The sequence below is a fragment of the Spea bombifrons genome, chromosome 10 (assembly GCF_027358695.1).
Source record: "Spea bombifrons isolate aSpeBom1 chromosome 10, aSpeBom1.2.pri, whole genome shotgun sequence".
NCBI lineage: Eukaryota > Metazoa > Chordata > Amphibia > Anura > Pelobatidae > Spea > Spea bombifrons.
In genome coordinates this window covers 9,385,919-9,400,086 of record NC_071096.1, presented here as the reverse complement: position 1 = coordinate 9,400,086, position 14,168 = coordinate 9,385,919, and the positions used below count along the sequence as shown (strand labels likewise).

The 14,168-nt window shown below is 41.5% G+C and overlaps 1 protein-coding gene across 2 annotated transcripts in view; it reads right to left on the bottom strand.

Moving 5' to 3' along the window:
• MPPED2 (metallophosphoesterase domain containing 2) overlaps positions 1-7,918 on the bottom strand; it is a 55,345-nt gene extending 47,427 nt beyond the window's left edge. The window contains exon 1 of one of the 2 annotated variants that reach the window (XM_053449023.1): positions 7,604-7,918. The gene's annotated coding sequence lies outside the window, so the exon portion shown is untranslated. Of the gene's footprint in view, positions 1-5,542; positions 5,668-7,603 lie in introns of those variants that run through there. The other variant, XM_053449024.1, reaches the window with a different exon arrangement.
• Between the last annotated feature and the right edge of the window lie 6,250 nt (positions 7,919-14,168).

Here is a 14,168-nt window from a genome sequence, read left to right as displayed (position 1 = left end):
GATGGGGTGTACAAAGTCAATTACGGTATAATGCTTCCGTCAACCAGACAGCATGACCCCCCCTGTCAAAAAAAATAACACCCCGTTAGGATAGAATGTCTGATATATGAAGGGGCACGAGGCGTGCGCAGCGTATTGTGTTACCCTATAATAAAGCGGCCCTAGTTGTCTAATATTAAAAGGACAGCAAAGCAGAATGTATAAAGTACTTAATAAATACCATAATATACATTCTTTAATTAATTACTGAAAAAAATTCAGAACATTCCGCTCTCTGAAAGTATATAAATAAAACAGTTTAGGAATAGAACATTGAACCTTGGGACGGCATGCAACACCGTGGATGAGGTTCGATTATATATATATATATATATATATATTTATATATATATATATATAAATATACATACATACATATATACATACATACACACACGTATATATATATATACATACACACATCGAGGTGGATATCCTTGATATAAGGGTGAACCGCTGCAAAGTTTTTTAATCATACCCTCTAACAATTATATTATTCTGAATGCCGTTAATTTATTGTACTAACAGGGAACATTCAATTAATAAGGGAGTGGAGAGGACAGGAATGCTTCTGTTATTTACAATAATGTCTGGTCTGTTTGCACAGATTAAAACAGATCATTTTAATGTAAGGATTATTCCAGAAAAATGAATAAGAATATAAAAAAAATAGCGAGAGTTCAAAAGTTCTTGCAAAGACCTGCAAGTTAATAAAAAAAAATAATAATAATTGGGTAGAAGCTGCAGCCCTGCCTCTGCAGTTACCTTCATTCTCTATGGTTCAAAGATGTTTGATAGTAATTGGCTGCTTGAAACAGCCAATCAGTGGCAGGAAAGTACTCGCATTGAGGAAATGTAAACGACATTTAAACGACCACTACGCTATCTTATGCATTAAAGTGCAACGATGGCCGGAGTGTCCCTTTGAATAGAAACTAAAGGCGCTGTCCCATTACTTGTTCAAATAAACCAATTGTTTCCCCTAAAGGCTAAATCACTAATATACATTAAAATATAAAAAAAGTGTAACAAATAGCAAAACAATAGTAAAATATTACTTTTATTACATATTCCCCAAAAAAGAATAGGTAAGCCTCGCATCAATATTTTTGATCCATAAATAAGCATAAGCACATAAAGTTTGGAAAGCTTTTTTTTCCCATTTCTAGGGCAACAAGCAATTCGTACCTTTTTCGTGTCACGTGAAAACTAAGAATTCCTTGCAAAAAAATATTAATGAAGCAAATTTTTACTCGATTAAATAATTATTTCTGGCAAGCGATCGGGCTTTAGTTACAAAAGTGTAACATTCGGGAGAATAGGTGAAACGGCACCTTAAAGAGAGATACTTTCAGTGTAAATATTAGCAGAAAACCCACAATTCTCTTTCGTGGTATTTTTGTAAAAATTTTTTTGCTTCAGCTAATGGTTAAACAGCAGCAACTGGTCGTTACAGGACAGATGGTGAAACGCTGGACAGCTCTTTTATGATATTACAACCTCAAGTCAATGCGGCTCTCCATATGTTCCGAAAGCCCCGGCGCAAAAACATTACACAAAACAACCCGGTATGGAAAAGCATTTGGGGGAGAAAAGGCACACATCCAAACGTACATTTATTTAAACATCTGTCTAGGGACCCTCTTTCCTTGATGTATCAGTTTGGCTTAGTCTGTTTTGTTAGACCCTTTAAATGTATGGACTGTAAGAAGTTCTACGAGAATTAGATTCATAATAATAATAATAATAATAATAATGGGTGCCAGTAAAAAAAATGTTTTCTTCTATCCTAAATGAGTAGGCTGGTGAAAATCTCTGTACCAGCGAATGAATGAGCAGAGATCAACTCATACACATTAGTCGGATGTCTTCTATATGAGGCAGTATATAGAATTTGGGTGATGCAAATGTTACATAGCCAAAAAAAATAATCATATTGAAAAAGACAGATTTAATTCTTCCGCAGGTCCAAATACAGAGACATGTGTCTAGCGCTGTCATATCACATGCAACGATAGATAGGGCTCCATTCACTGCCTGGGGTCCCGTGATCTGCTGCGATTCACAGTTGAGTAATTGACCCTTTCCTCCCTGTCTGGCCTGTTCTAACCTTGACCAACCCCTTGACATTCTTAATGGGGCTGAAACAAGAAGGCTACAAAATACATTAAAACAAATCTAACAGAAAAAATACTAATACGGTCACATAACCGTCTCATGACCAGAAGGACCTAATTGTCCTTTGCTGTCTTCTATTGTGAAGAAGGAATTTTCAACCATTTCGTCACCATTATAGAGGACAGCAGCTACTATAATACTGAATGAGTGACGGAATGGTGAATGATACATTGTGAATCATTCATACACAATTTACTAAAGTAAAAAGGTTTTCCCCCACCCCATAAGAAGTATTTGCCCCCCTGACAGATGTGGATTCAGCGCAAGCACCAGCTCACCTGTCTCTGTACCAGCACTGAGTATATTATCGGCTCACCATATTTAACAAAAAAAATACACAAAAGGCAAATTGTATAAAAAGCCTGAATGTGTCTGCAGCTCTCTGCTCTTCCTCACCTGCAGGTTTATTCCATAAATTATTTTGTCGATAATGCTAAGGCTTGGCAGACAGCACCTTTGGAGAGTTTAACCCTTTGAGTGACACGGAGCTGTATGAGACATTACTATGTGTAATGAGTTGCTTGGCCTTCTGGTTAAGTTAGCGATGCCCACGCAAGCCTTAGGAATAATTTCTAATTAATATATAAACGGTAGGCACCACCAATCACTGCCTATTGGCATATTCCCACCACATACTCGTCTGTCTGTACCGAGGGCCAGTTAGCTGGTACCGGTAACTGCCCCCCCCCAAGTCTGCCCTCTCAAAAGCAACTCCTGCTCACCTTTACGGCATTAAATTACATTTTATTTGGTTATTAATAAAACTACTCTTGGAAAAGTAAAGCTGCAGCCCTGACCAGAAACGCAAGCTGACGTATCACCAGGCAGTGTGACGCTAGATCTCGAAATAGCGTAATAAGCGCACTTCAGTTGTCTTTTTCTATGAACAGAATGGGAAGATTTATAAAAATTCGTATACACTTTAATACATCATTCCTAGTGCTGTTAAATGCCTCCATATTTCGAAGAAGTAATTCTTTAGGCATGTAAAATTCGGTCTCATTCATCATTTTTTTTTTGTTTTTTTTGTTTGTTTTTTTTAACTGGGAACACTTAATTGTCATGTGACAGGAAAGCGTGCAATGATAGGCTGTTGCCATAGAAACCCAAAAAGTATCTTACAACTTCTTGTGTTTTTAAACCTTCAAAAGGAAAGAATAAAATGCCAGATCTGCTTAGTTGGTTTGATCATCATCCAAGAAGAAGCCATTGTTATGTCTTTTATACCGTTTTGAGCTTTTCAATGAGGTGATAGCAATTAATTTGAAAGCAAGATCCTGCTAAAAGTTACGCAAACATTTTGCCACCTAAAGGGTTAAACTTCCGTACTTGAGCCTACAAGAAGAATATAAACTTTTTTCCTTATTTTAGTTGCCCTGAGTGATGACGCAATACAATTACGGTAATATTTCTGATCAGATCAAGCACTTTCACCGCTCCAAATTGCAAAATCCTTAAGATATTTTCCAAAAAGGTCAAAAAGTTATATATAAACCCATCTGCAGCTGTTTCCTAAATGAACCCCCATGATTGTTATGTCACACCTGCTTTCAAGCACAGCCCTGCTCAAAGCGATGCTAATTCGCGAACACAAAGTCCACGGCTTCTTGGCGCAGCGTACAAATCGCATAATTACGCCACGGCGTGAGGCAGACGCGATACATTCCGCGAGCCGACCGAATAAAGTTGCTAAATTCAAACAGACGTTTATACGAATAATGCTCCACATTACACTCCACAAACGGATATTATACATTTAAAGACATCGGGAAATATGAACGTCGCAAAGCACAGGTACGTCAGGAAACATTCACGCGTCAAATTGTTTAAAAGAAGAAAAAGGAGGAACAATTAACCCTTTGAAACCAAGGACAGGTATGTAAGGGGGGTGTGGAGCCATTGGCTGAACCTCCTTAACTAAACGGGTTAATTACAATTGTTAAAAGAATATGTTGTAAACAGCGCTACGACAAATCCCTTTTCTATTACATATTTTATTATTATATTTTATTACATAGAAAAATATAAATTTAATTCAGGACACTACGCTTGTAAAAGTAACCCTTTGGAACGATGTTATCGTTACATATAATACACATTAACGCTTGCGAATGTCCGTGCCGTACGGCTACCAGTTTAATATGACGCCACTTACGCGTTCGTACTTTCTAATATTCACGGCGCGCAATAAAGCCAAACAAAGACCCTTTGTAATGAAGCCCCTCTTGTTGCGACCAAAGGGGATCGTACACAAAAACACAAAAAGGCCGCACAAATATTTTAAACAGACTCCTAACGAGACAACAGAGGCTTCCGGCCAGCGTACTAAACGGCGTGCTTAAAATATGGGTTTTAATCAAACTGATATTAATTCCTAACATTTGGAAAAGTCTGCGAAGCAGTTTACGCCGTTACAGAACGCGACGAATCATTTGTACAGAACTTTAATGGTAAATGTGGGAGAATTAGCTGCAGGATTTTGGCAGCGGTTCATACGTCCACGCTGTAAGTCATCCATCCAAGAAACGAGCAGATCCGCAGAATAAACCACCGACAGAGAAACCCAAATTCCTATCGAGAAATGCCCCAAGACCCTAAACACAGAGGACGCCGTCTCCTGCCAGCCCCCTTAACACAATAGAACACGCTTTCCATTAGCGTCTCACCTTCATTCCCAGCAGGTGCCCTGCAATCTATATCAGGTGGGTCCCAAAAGTCTCCTCCGCGCCATACTAATCTCATTACCTATTCATTTACACAGGATAAGTACATTCCATGCCACCGCAAGCGGCGCTTAAATAGTTAAATAGACATGCACAAAACAAAAATGGTAAATATACAGCAACTTCACTTTTTATTTCCCACTTTTTCCACAGACTGAAGACAAAAAGTATCAAATCACAAAAAAAAGAAAAAAAACATCAATACAGAAAAATAAACAGAAAAGTAGTGGTGTGGTTTAACCCATTCAGCACTGAAAAATAACAATACCAAAGTATTTTACAAAAGGCCCGTTAACGACGATCAGGGTACATTCAATGAGAAAACAAAGCTATTCCTAAGATAATTTAAGCATATAATAATTTAGATAATAATAATTAGATAATTCTATAATCAAACCACAAAAATAATTAAAAAAAAATATTTAAAAGCAAGCCATTTTCTACAAGCAGTTACCTACCAAAAATAATTCAAAAATTACATTTACGGAAAGGAAAATACAAAGGGGTAAAGAGATTTTATTAACGTGCTCGCAACTGAATCGGAACCCCGTCTTTGCACCTTTTACAGAGATATGTATTAGGAATGAAGAGTTTCTAGATACCTATTAGAGCCTGTGCATTGTAAGCTGGATGCGGAGTAGAGGTCTTCCCTGATAAAAGCATGAAATGTCCCTGCTGGCTGCGCCTCCTGCCTCCTCTGTGTATCTCTGGCTCCTGTTCACTTCTCTCTCTGGCTGACACACTCCTAGTCTCTCTCCCTCTTCGCTCTCCCCCTCCTCTCTCCCTCATTCTGGAATTGATTGATTACAATCAATGACCAAAGGCTCTGACATGAGCACCATTCTTGGCTCACTACACAGCAGCAGCAGCAGCAGCAGCTAGGGCTAAAGAAATGAATCACAGGATTATTTAAAAATAATAATAATAATAATAATAATGAGGTGTAGACCTGCATGCAGGGTGTTAAATAGAATGCAATAAATTAACCTCTTAGGGTGCCGCCGTGGGGAGAGCAATATGCACGGTTAATGCACACAAAGAGTTAAGTAATCCATAATGCAGTATGGGTTTATACATAAAAAAAGGCAGGGCATTATAATGAAGGTTTAAAATTTGTGTGTTTTTTCCTATTATTATTATTATTACTATTTAATTTATTTTAAAATATTTTCAGAAAATTTTGCGTTTATAAATTCTTGTGAATTTAAAAAAAAAATCTGGTTTGGTTGGTAAAATGTAAAGAGTTTCATCAAAATCAAATAAAAAAAAATTGTCAAGATTTATATAAAAAAATATATTTAATCAAATAGCTGAAAGTAAAAGGGTATTTAAAATATAGGGATCGTTAATTGGAAATTATAATAAAAAAAGGCAGAGGATTAAAAAGGTAGCCGAGCGATTTTACGATATATTATAGCCAGCGGTGTAAAGATCACATGTAACGGTATATTTCGATAAAAACTGTTTCTCCGTAGAGTTTATTCGCTAAACTATGTGTAGGTGTACAGCGCTGCGGAATATGATGCTGCTATATAAATAAATAAGAAATAGGTAAGCTTCAATGAAAGGAAATTCATTTTTTTTCTAACAAGGAAGCCAACCTTGCCCTTTATAAAATACAATTGATTTGAGAAATAACATTTTTTATCTCGAAACTCACTTTTTAGCAAATAAAACCCATGCCTCCGTTGAGCCTGCTGCCACAGAAGGGGTTAAACGACCTTTACGCACAAAATAAAAATCCGATTTTTTTTTTCTTCCTCTTTACTCTGCAGATGTTAAAAATCAAATCACCCCATCATCTCCCCGCATACCGAACACAGCCAAAAAATCACGCCGATAACCTAATATATATATATATATTTTAAAAAAAGGGTTTATTCACGTTAGAATTCCAGTTACTGAATTGCAAATATTCCAAAACAAAAAGAAACAAAAAAAAAAATGCTTAATATACCGGTATGTGTTTTTATTTGGATTGCACAATGGATTGTTTTGGGTCTTCTTATAGAAGTATTATTACATAATAACAACAACAAAAAAAAAAGAAACAAAAAATATCTCCCCATTGCTTAGGCCTCCAGATGAGCAGGAAGAATGTGATCCCTGAGATCTCCAGCACAGGCTGATCCCATGGCAGATACCCCTGTGTGCCCTGCTGTGTGCTGGAGCTGGGGGCAAGATGTGGAAGATGACTGCTGCAAGCTTCCATCACAATAGACATATCCCTGGGAATATTATCCAGGGCACTTTGGCATGGCTCTCCACCCCCTCCACTACCATCATCCCCATGCTCTGCACAGCTCTCCCTTGGCCTGATGTGACACCGCAATGCCCCAGACCCCTCATCCAGCTACCACAAGAAAGAAATAGGGATTCCTGATCAGCACCTGGAAGCTGAAGGGGCAGAAGGAGGGGAAGGGGGGAGAATGAAGAAAGGAGGAAGGGGAAGGAGGAAAGGGGCAGATCATGTCGCTGCCCAGTTCAGGAGATGTTTGTTTGGATCATGCAGGGTGTGAGGGATGGATGCTGCCCCTGTGCCGGGTGTGGAGGGCGGCTGGGTCCCCTCCGGGTCCCCGGGCTGGCAGTGACAAGGCACCTCTAACCCACAGGCTTTGTGTTCTGCTCCATGTGTCTCCCCCTCGCTGATCGGGGTTGATTACCTCGCTGCCGGCTGGATGTGTCCCCGGAGCCGCCTTCAGTTCTGTGCTGGAAGCCGATCCATAAGAGCCGGGGGTCGGGAGGTGCTGTCAGGAGGTGGGGGTCGGTGCAGACAGGGGCGAAACCTTCGACCCTCAGGGTCCCCCGGCTGGTACAGAGTGGAAATGAAAGACTCAGAGAGAAGAATGAGAAGCAGCCTCGATCTGGGGAGAGACAGAGCAGTGCAGGGAGAGGGACTGCCACTGGGGTCAGGGAGAGGGGAGAAGGGCTGCCACTGGGGTCAGAAAGCAGGCAGATGGACTGCCACTGAGGTCAGGGAGAGGGGAGAAGGGCTGCCACTGGGGTCAGAGAGGGACTTCCACAGGGAGAGGGGAGAGCGACTGCCTGAGAGGTGAGAGGGAGGGAGGGAGGGACTGTGCCACAGGGGTCAAGGAGAGAGAGGGACTGCCACTGGGGTCAGGGAAATGTGCTGCCACTGCAGTCAGGGAGATGGAAAAGGGGCTACCACTGGGGTCATGGAGAGGGGAGAAGGGCTGCTACTGGGGTCAGGGAGAGGGACTGTCTGAGGGATCAGAGAGAGAAGGAGAGACTGCCACTGGGGTCAGAGAGGGACTTCCAGAGGGAGTGGGAGGGACTGTTACAGGGGTCAGGGTGAAAGAGAGGCACTGTCAGAGGGGTCAAAGAGCAAGGAGAGGGGCTGCCCCTGACAGAGAAAGGCCACCACTGCCTCAGAAAGCAGGGAAGAAAGGCTGCCACTGGGTCAGAAAGCAGGGAAGAAAGGCTGCCACTGGGTCAGAAAGCAGGGAGATGGACTGCCACTCAGGTCAGGAAGAGGGGTGAAGGGCTGCCACTGGGGTGAGAGAGGGACTTCAATAGGGATCAGGGAGAGGGTAGAGGTTCTGCCTGAGGGGTCAGAGAGAGAGAGAGAGGGAGTGCCACAGAGGTCAGAAAGAGGGACTGCCACTGGGGGCAACGAGGAAGAGATGGACTGTCACAGAGGTCAGGGAGCTGGGCTGCCACTAGGGTCAGGGAGAGGGAGAAGGGCTGCCACAGAGGTCAGGGAGAGGGACTGCCACTGGGGTCAGGGAGAGGGACTGCCACTGGGGTCAGGGAGAAGGGGAAAGGGGCTGCCACTGGGATCAGGGAGAAGGGCTGCTACTGGGGTCAGAAAGGAGGCAGATGGACTGCCACTGAGGTCAGGGAGAGAGGCAGGGCCGGCCTTAGGGGTGTACGACCTCCATGGCAACAGGGGCGCCTGCTGGGACTTAAATTAAAACATTGTTTTGTTTTTTTTTTACTTTATTTAACATCTTCCATGTTAAATAAAGTTTTCTATAACTTTATTTAACATGGAGGATGTTAAATAAAGTTAAAACAACAACAAGTCCTGGGCAGGGGCGCAGAACGGTCGCTTGTGAAGTTTTCAGCAACCGCTCGGCACCCCTCACTCTCCGTGACTCCGGAAGACAGACGCCTCATGCTCCCACCACAGGACTCAACAAGGTAAGTAAGGATAATGAGAAGTAGGGAGAGGGGGTAGATAGTGAGAGGGGGAGGGGGGCAGTGAGAAGGGGCAGAGGTGGTAGATAGTGATAAAGGGGCCAAGGGAGGAAAGGCAGTGAGAAGGGGCAGAGGGTGGAAGGCAGTGAGAAGGGGCAGAGGGGGGAAGGCAGTGAGAAGGGGCAGAGGGGGGAAGGCAGTGAGAAGGGGCAGAGGTGATAGATAGTGATAAAGGGGGAGAGGGGATAGATAGTGAGAAAGGGGAGTTTTGTTACAAGATTTTTTTACCTTCTTTTTTTGGGATGGGGGGGCACCAGAAGAGTAGTCCGCACAGGGCGCCAGAACACCTTAGGCCGGCTCTGGAGAGGGGAGAAGGGCTGCCACTGGGGTCAGGGGGAAGGGAGAGGCACTGCCTGAGGGTTCAGGGAGAGAGTGAGTGCCACTGGGGTCAGGAGAAAGAGGGGACTACCACTGGGAGAGGGGAGAGGGACTGCCACAATGAGAAGGAAAAAAGGGTTGCACCTGAGGTCAGGGAGAAGAGAGAAAGACTGCCACAGGAGTCAGGGAGAAGGTAAAGGAGCCATCACTGGGTTCAGAGAGCAGGGAGGTGGACTGACACTGAGGTGAGGTGAGGTCCAGTCCCTTCATGGCAGGCAATGCTGGGTGTACTTCACAGGAGCCGGGTGTAAGCGGTCGGACACTGCCAGCATATTGTACCCAGGCAGCAGGGCTCACCTGTCTGTGCCAATGATGTTGTTTTGCGGTGGTCTGCTTCAATACATGGCGGTGTGGCCAGGTGGGAGCTGAGATTGAGGTCTGTGCTGCAAAACTATGATTTATTCCATAGCTCTGTCGCCTGGTCAAGGGAGATCTTCTGACCTCCTGAACAAGCCCTTGATCATCACCACATGCAAAAGAAGGACGATGGGGCAGCTCATCAGGACAATGCCCAAGAGTTAGAATGTAAGCTCATGAGTAGGGCCTTCAGAAGCCTTACATTTGTAGGAACTTTGTATGAAAGTACCAGCTCGGCACCCCGCTCTCTCTGTGAGCCCTCTAGCTCGAAAACCAAAAATGTATGGGGCGCAGGTGCATATATAGGGAAAAAAAACAAAAAACAACACAATATAGTGTAGATGGTATGTCCAATATTAATTATTAAGTGATATGTTGCACTCACAAGTGAAAGAGGCAAATCCAACCCATCAATAAGGACTGTAAAAAACTTTAATATTCTTCAAGATGAATCTAAAAAACAAACTAAAATAGTGCAATATCTTAGGTAAAACAGTATATACCGATAGTAATGCACTCACAGTTTTTTCATGCACAAAGTGCATATGCAGGCATTGGTTAAAATCTCGTAAAATAAAGTCCAATTGAGTCTTTCTACGCGTTTCGCCCTTTGGGCTTCTTCAGGAAATCAATTGGTGCAGATGTCTGTAGCTCGGTACCTCTAGCTCGGTAATGCTGAGCGACGGAAGTGACGTCATCTCCGGCGCTCAGCATTACAAGCCGAGACCGAGCAGGGAGACTCGCCACAGGACTGCTGCAAGGTAAGTACAAAGGGGGGGTAGATAATAAGGAGGGAGAGGAAGGGTAAATAATGGGAGGAGGCGGCAGAGGAAGGGTAGATAATGGGGGGGGGGCATTTTAAACTTCGCCCCAGGCAGCATTATGTCTTGGGTCGGCCCTGTACGTTAGAATAACAAATCTTCTCTGTAGCTACTGACAAAACACACGATAAACATTAAAATACTTTATGCACCAGTCCAAAAGAAATACAATATTGTTTTTTTGTTTTGTAATTAATAAAGTTGTATTTTTATTTAAGTATAACTGTGACATTCTATTGTCTCTAGGTTTTGGTTTTATGAATAGATTTAAATTAAAATTTTATTTACGTTTATTTGTATTTATTTTTCCAATTTAAATACAATTAAATAAAAAAAACTAATTTAGTTAAAACATTTATATTTAAATATAGACAAAAAGTACATCAAAAAGTATAGTGAGGTCCTAAGACACCTCTCCTTGGTGAGTAGACAAAACTGAATCATGGAGAGATGATAGGATTAATCAAAAGGAAATCAAGAAAAAGATAAACTGCAATCTAATAGGCTCATTTTTTAGCCAATCAGATTATGGATGAATATTTCAATGGTTCAGGGAGCAGAAAGCACACCCAACTCGTCCTGGGAAGTAAACACAAGTAAGTTCAATAACTAGTATTGTTCTTTCTAAAAGAATCCTCCTGACCAGAGACCATCGCATTCTGTTGTGGTACCCGATACCCAAACCTACCTTCTCTATGAAGGTTATTTGTCCTGCCTAGAACCAGAGCGTACGTACTGAAGGAGGTCCGCAGGAGGTGTTGGCGGCATGGAGTAGCCATGGACTCCTTGGACAGAGGATCTGATAGGGGTGGTAAGTACATCACGTGGCAGGAGATGTACTTGGCCTGCATAGCAAATGGCGGAGGGGCAGGGAAAGGAGCAAATGCATATGGGGGCCTGGATTCTGTAGAATCCTCCCATTCATTTGCAACATGGACCACATGTAACTTTAAAGGGACCCTTCAGCTGTCATACACATTAAAGTGCCTATGATGGCTGTGGGCCTGTGGGCATAGTCCACTAAATCAACTTATTGTAAATTTCCCATTGGTCGTTTACACCACGGAAAAGGGACATAGGCCTTGGTAAATGCATTAACGCCATGTTACACTAGACAGGGGATGAATATCTGCCGTGACACAATGCGTTTCTTTTAACAGCCCCTTTAAAAAAAAATTCTCTTTAAACGAGTTGCCAGATAAACCCATGTCCTAAATATCACAGTGTTTTTTTAGATAAATCAACAGCGGTCAAAGCACTCCATCAAACTACATCGGCATAAGCCATGTGGAGAACATTGGTTGGTTGTTTATATAAATTTTATATGCCGTAATTCTATATCTGATGAAGCTCTTGGCAGTAATTATTAAAAAAAAAAACCCCAAACATAAAAATACTACTTATTGGCTTATCTAATAACTCCGTCTGACAGCAAATCTATAGAGTTTAACAAGTGAGAATATATTGTGTTGATTGGTGTTTGAATCTACTATTAATTACTTGCAATGTGTACTATACAGTTCAGCCTACCAAGTAAATAAATTAACTTTGACCTTAATCAATAGAACAGGGCAGGCTTATCGCAGGCCCTGCCAACACAAAATTTTCCAACTGATGTCATGAAGCACAATCGGCAGTGGTGAGGTTTACTGCGTCTGTCCGGTTAAAGTGGAGCTGGCAGGAAACCCAAGCTTTACATGAATGATTAGAGCACGGTGACTGTCTATATCTTACCTTGTAATGTTTGATACCAGATTTTCACATATTTTAGGTATTCTTTTTCAGCCTAACTACTCATCAGACTATAGGCGTTTATATGCACATCAACCTCTTTAGTTTTTCTGATTCCTGCACCAGTTATAAAATATCTTACACAGATTTAAAGAGTTTGATTGAACAAGAAGAAGCCAAGAGCGCGTCTTCAGTCCACCCCAAGGAAGGAGATCTCCAGGGAGCTGGAGCCTAGAAGTTCACAGGTAAAGCCTGATGATGTCAGAACTATTGACACGTTGAACATATAAACATATTGGGCTTGAGAAGCCTTTCCTTGTTTGGAATCTAATAAAACTAATTCAGATTGGATGCTGTTTCCCTTTTGGCTTTTAAAGCACTTTCTTGCATTTGTTAGGGATAGTCTACTGCCCCAAAGGCAGCCTCACCAAGCATGTGGGCCAACAAAGAAAAAAGTATAGAGTTACATATGCTTTCAGGGCCATGGAGGTCTCTTCATGTGAATATGAGACCTCTGAGGTCCTAAAAGCTTATGTAACTGTTTATATGTTGGTCAAATAAAAGGAATCACCTTCGACTAAAGACTCCATCTTTTCTTAAGCCAACAGGGTTATATCAATTTCCTGTATTTGCAACTAAAACGAATTATTCTTTTGACACTATCTCAATCAAAGCTGCTAATTTCCTATTTGAGGCCATGATCAGTTCTTTATAAAAGAATTGGAAGGAATTGAAAAGAATCATGTAAACAGTTGGAGTTGAGAAACTTGGTTATTTTGGTGTATGCAAGTTCTAGATCCCATTTTGGAATTAATGACACTAGGTTAGGTTTCACCTAAACTGTCTAAAAGTTATTTCACCAGGCTGGTACTTTGTTTTTCAGCTTGGTTGGTAAATATATATTCAATATAAAACTACAAATTATTGTAAGAAATGTTCCTTCTCTGTACAATTGATTTTGATTTCTAAAAGTCTATATACCAAAAAGATGATGGAATATGTCTATATCAATCCTCTCATGGTGTTTGGAAATGTTCTTTTTTTGAAGGTTTTAAACTGTTAACTGTTTTTGCAATGCAAGTCTTTATGAGAAAATAAATAAAAAAAAGATATAGCCACAGAGAACCTGAGAATCTGCTCAATCACTTGGCATTACCAGTGACAGAAACAATCTCCTTTTCATGCCCTTAATTATTGTCAAGTGACCTCAGTTCAGAATGTGGTCTTTGCTGATCTGTAAGGAATCTCCCTGGAGAACATCTCACTCGGCGTACCTTTTGACTTTGTCAACATGACCATGCCATCTCGAAATAGAAATGTCGCTGTCACTTATTGATCATGTGTGATATGGAGAGTCAACAGGTGTAAATCTGTGAAAAAAATAGAATTACACTTTAACTCTGTATATAAATATGTATTTGGGGAGCCAAGGAGAGACAAAGTAACATACAACCAAGTTAGTCTACCAGTTTTTAGAAGCCCTGGCAGAATATTATTTTATGATTAAAGTCAGGTTTGTGCCACATACAAGACTCCGTGTGTATGACCAGATCTGAAGACAGGCTCCATGCATTATAAGTAATATGTGTGTTACAATGCTTGTTGGTTCCGGGGTCAGAAGGGACTAGAGGGGCTAATTTAATTTGCTTGCCCCTTGGCCAGAAGGTTCTGAACCTCCCTTGAGTATAATCATGTTCCACAATGCTTTATATTCCAAGTA